This window comes from Canis lupus, chromosome X (genome assembly GCF_048164855.1).
Source record: "Canis lupus baileyi chromosome X, mCanLup2.hap1, whole genome shotgun sequence".
NCBI lineage: Eukaryota > Metazoa > Chordata > Mammalia > Carnivora > Canidae > Canis > Canis lupus.
Genome location: NC_132876.1, coordinates 44,856,910 through 44,861,896, shown reverse-complemented (window position 1 = coordinate 44,861,896; position 4,987 = coordinate 44,856,910).

Below are 4,987 nucleotides of genomic sequence, written 5' to 3'. Positions count from 1 at the left end.
AATGATAATGCCTCCAAATAAAGTGACTTGTCTGAGCTAACCCAGCAAATTAGTAACAGACCCAGAAAGATAACAAACTTTACTCTTCTTGGGCTGGGTGTTTTAGTATGCAATATTTTTGTATCTAATCATTTCATCTTTTTAAATTATTCTGAATTCGTGGAAGATAAATACTACTCCGTATTAAAAATTTCTTTGTATTTTCAGAGGATTTACCACTTAGTTAGGCATATAGGTATCATCCAATAAATTCTTGCTGAAGTGAACAAAACAAGTACAAATATCACACCCTTATAGAGCTTAAATTTTCACAGATATCCAATAAACTAGAAAAGAAGGCCTGGTTGAAAGAATAGTTTATCTGACTTGCCCTTCTACAAAACTTCCTTACACACCACCAAACTGACTTGAACTGAACAACGCTGACCTTAACATGTAGAACAATTTTGGAAACTGGATTCCTGTGTGTGGTGTGTGTTTAATGTACTTATTAGAAGGATCATCAGTCGTAAAACTAAGTCCTAGAAGCTTATATTCTTGTCCAGTCTAACCAAATCCAAACCAAGTTGACCAAAACTAAGAACAGGATGACTGAGTTTAGGTGTTCAAAGCCACATTTGCCTAATGACTCTCTTTTTTGGATTTATACTTTTAAATGAAAATTTAAAACCCCATCTCTAGGAGTTAGAGATATTATTTTAAGTCATTGAAGGTCAGAAATTATTAGTTAACATGAAAATTAAAATCAATCAGTAGATATTAGTATCTAGTATATACTGAGCATTGTGCGTATAAAGTATAAATCATGGCCCCCACTTTGTGATGTTAAATAAAAAATAAAATGTACCTAGTGTGAAATACAAGCACTTCATCTGTAAAAACTCCCCCTCCCCATCCAGTCGCCAAACAAAACATATGCATAGGAAATAGTATTGGGGAAGGGAATAACTTAAGAGCAGAAATGAGAGCCCCAAGCTGACAAAACCTGAAAATATCCCAATTATGATGTTGTACCTCAATGGATGAAACCCTAATTCTGAGAGAGTAACCTAAGAAATTGAAGGAGCCCTTTTTCTCCCCACTCTTCACTTCCCCCACAGACCAATGCAGACTATGGAATGTAAGTCCACAAACCGCCACATCTCCACTCTTTACCTTGTGAGAAGGCCAAAAATGTTTAGCTATGTCAGTGGGTCCAATGGCCAAACCTCATATTTTTATGCATAAATAATTGGGAGTATGTGTAACGCTCTGTCCTCAGGGTTTTCAAGGACTGGAAGAGTGTAAATCATCTTAGAGTGCTGAATAAATGCAGATTGATAAAGAAATGTACACAGGTTTACACATATAAATTCTCTGATATTAATATTCTGGAACATTTTCTCCAGCAACCTACAAATAACAACTGGACCTCAAATATTTGAAAAAGATTTATAAGTCCAGCAACAGTTCCTTTGCTGTTTCTCCTTTAGGAGTTACAACTGGTGGTTTTTATGTGACTTCTAACAGCTCAGCTAGTAGTCTGCAAGTTCCAGCAGCTTAAATAAGGAGACTCAATTTCAAGGTGTGAGAGTGTAATCACAAAATCAGTTTTATAATCCAGAATATTTTAGTCTCAATTCATGAGAACTCCCCAAAGAAAGATAGCTCCCCTTGAGGAAAAAAACAACAACTTCCTTTTGGGCTAGAGACCCTTATTTTGTTCTCTGAAGAAGTCTCTTAAAACAGTTTTGTCTAGGTTTACAACCATACAATGATGGTTCATGTTCAGAATCATATTTTTAACTTTTGGCTCATGGACCATGTTGATAATATGGTAAAATTTATGGATCTTATTCCCCAGAAAAAAAAGCACACATATACAAATATATATATATTTATATAGATATATTATATTATATATATAATTTATACATATAATTTTGCACAGCACACAATGTGAGAGGCTCCCTATATTTCCAGAAGCCCATCAGTGGTCCCAAAATTAAGAATGCCTCCTCTAGAAGATAAAAATGAACATAGGAAGAAAGATGCATAGGAAGGCAAAAGGTGGGAAATATAACATTTTCAAGCAAGACAAAATTGCAAAGAATGTAAGCAATTTAGAATTATAGCTGTGATAGTCCTATCCCAGGAACAAAACAAAACAAAGAGATAATATGAGGAGTTGTCACAAAACTATGAGCTTTTTTACTTTGCAAAAATAAAAGCATAATATGCTTCAAGATATTCTTGCAGAATGTGGAAACTGTGACCCTTGGCTGCTATCATTTTTTTTCTATTTTTCTTGCCAAACAAATGTTATGAAAGAATATCTCCAGGCATTCACTCTACCCTGAGGGTTAAAAACATGTACAGGATGGAAACTGGCAGAGTGCTGAGGTTGGCGGACTCGTCCGCCTTCCTAAAACTTCTAGAGACCTTCAAGTGCTCTAGGGATGAGGGAGTTGTCTTTTTTTTTAGAGAAAATCAGGTCACTAAAAAGTGTCCAAGTCTTCAGAACAATTGAGCCATGGCAGCAGATACAAGTAGAAAAAAGTTCTTCAGTGTAGATCCCATGATCTCAGAACGCTGTATTTTACATTAAGAGCATCTACAGGAAATACTCTTGCCAGCACAAATAATCAGGAACCTTTCTCAACTGGAGAAACTGGGAACAAAACAGCAGACATTATATCTTGAGAGGAGATAGATGATTGAGGCTTTGAGACAGGATTCCCTAGGGATAAAATTCTCAAAAGGAATTCTATGGAGTTGAAATCATGCTCAGATATCACCAGATTTCTAAGGGTCTTTTCACATGCCTCCAAGAAAACCAACATTATACTGTCTTTTGTATAATTAAGTGTCTCAACATACCTTTATGTGTTCTCACAGGCCCTGTACTTTTAAGGCAGAAAGCAGAATAGATAGTTTTTGTTCTTAAGCCAGCAGAGAAAATAGAAATACAAGCATATAATTATAATTAAGTATCCTAATAAAAAAATAAATTAAAAAAAAAAATAAATAAAAAAAAAAAAAAACTAAGTGCATTAATAGGAGTATGTACAAGATATTAGATGGAACAAAGGAAGGAGAAACTAAGTCTTCTTGAGGAAATAACACTTTGAATTAAGTCTTGAAAGAAGAGTAGAAGTTTGCTAGGTGACCAAATGGAAGAAGGACATACCAAGGAAAAAGTATAGCAAAGCCTAGAGATCAAGAGGGGAAATAATATGTGTGCCTGGAGAAGAGCAGAGTATTGATATTGGGCCATAACATGTGACAAGGTAAACAAAATTAAGTTAGTATTTCAATTAGATCCATTGATTTTCAATGGTTGTAATCTATGACATCCATAAAATTTATAATTAGGAATTAGATGAATCCAGGTGAATTTAAGAAGACTTTTAACCTGAAAATAGGGCTGACAAATGGCTAAAACTGCTTTATAAAAATAAATATCTACACTTCAATGAAGTTTTTTGCTGTATCTTCTGCCTCTAAACCCAATTCATGTTAGAGTGCAAACTGTTACTTCACTATAGAAATGCACATTTCCACAAAACCAACATGAATGGTAACTGCCTACCTCCTTTTAAAGAAGTCAGTAGAGTTCCTTGAAAAACCAATAATAGAACTTTCTTTTTACATTTTTAAAGAGTGAAATACATGTAACTTAAAATTAACTGCTTAAAATGTACAATTCGTTGTCATTTAGTATATTTAGAATTCTATGTGACCAACATCTCTATCTAGTTTCAAAACATTCTCATCATACCAAAAGAAAACACTGTACCCATTAAGCAGTCACTCCTTCTTTCTCCTCTCCCCAGTCCTTGGCAACGAGCAGATCAGGAAGCAGTCTTCTTCCAGTCTGTATGCATTTGACAATTCTGAATATTTCATAAAAAATCAAATAATTCAATATGTGATCTTTTGTGTCTAGCATATTTCACTTCATATCACATTTTTGAGATACATCAATGTTGTGTGTCAGTACTTCACTTTTTATGGCTGAATAATATTCCATTATATGGATATGCTACATTTGTTTATCCACTCATCAGTTGATTGGCATTTGGGTTTTTTCCACCTTTGGGTTATTGTGAACAGTGCTGTTATGCACATTTATGTACCGGACATTTTTGAACACCTTTTTTTCAATTCTTTTAGATATATACCTAGGAGTATATAACTTTTGAAATTGCTAGGTCATATGGTAATTCTATGAATAACTCTTTGAGGAACATCTAATCTGTTTTCTACAACGACGTTGCTTTACATTCCTACCAGCAATATATGAGAGTTCCAATTTCTTCACATCCTTACCAACATCTTATATTTTCTGTTTTTTAAAAAATACTTTCTTTTTGGGATCCCTGGGTGGCGCAGCGGTTTGGCGCCTGCCTTTGGCCCAGGGCGCGATCCTGGAGACGCAGGATCGAATCCCACGTCAGGCTCCCGGTGCATGGAGCCTGCTTCTCCCTCTGCCTGTGTCTCTGCCTCTCTCTCTCTCTCTGTGACTATCATAAATAAATAAAGTCTTTAAGAAAAAAAAATACTTTCTTTTTTAAATAATGGCCATCCTAGTGAGTATAAATAAGATATAATTTACAACAATATAAGATAAGGAGAGATGATCCATTGTAAGTCCACTTTGGCAGACTATCTCATTAAGTAGTGGAAACTTTGCTTGACCTCATGTAGAACATTGAAATCTGTATACAGCACCATCAGTTAAAACCATGATCATCAATAAGTCATAAATATCATGCTTTTTAGAAAAAGTATGTTAACCTCATTCTGGATGTATAGGTAGATAGCTAGATAGATATTGATATATATATATATAGAGAGAGAAATTGATATAAATATAGATATACATAGATATATATTCCACATATAGATAGTCAAAATAGTCAAAAAAAATCCAAATAGTCAAAAGGTGAGTTGATAAAGTGTACAACCAGATGTAGTAACACAACTAGAAAAGGAAAGAAAACCA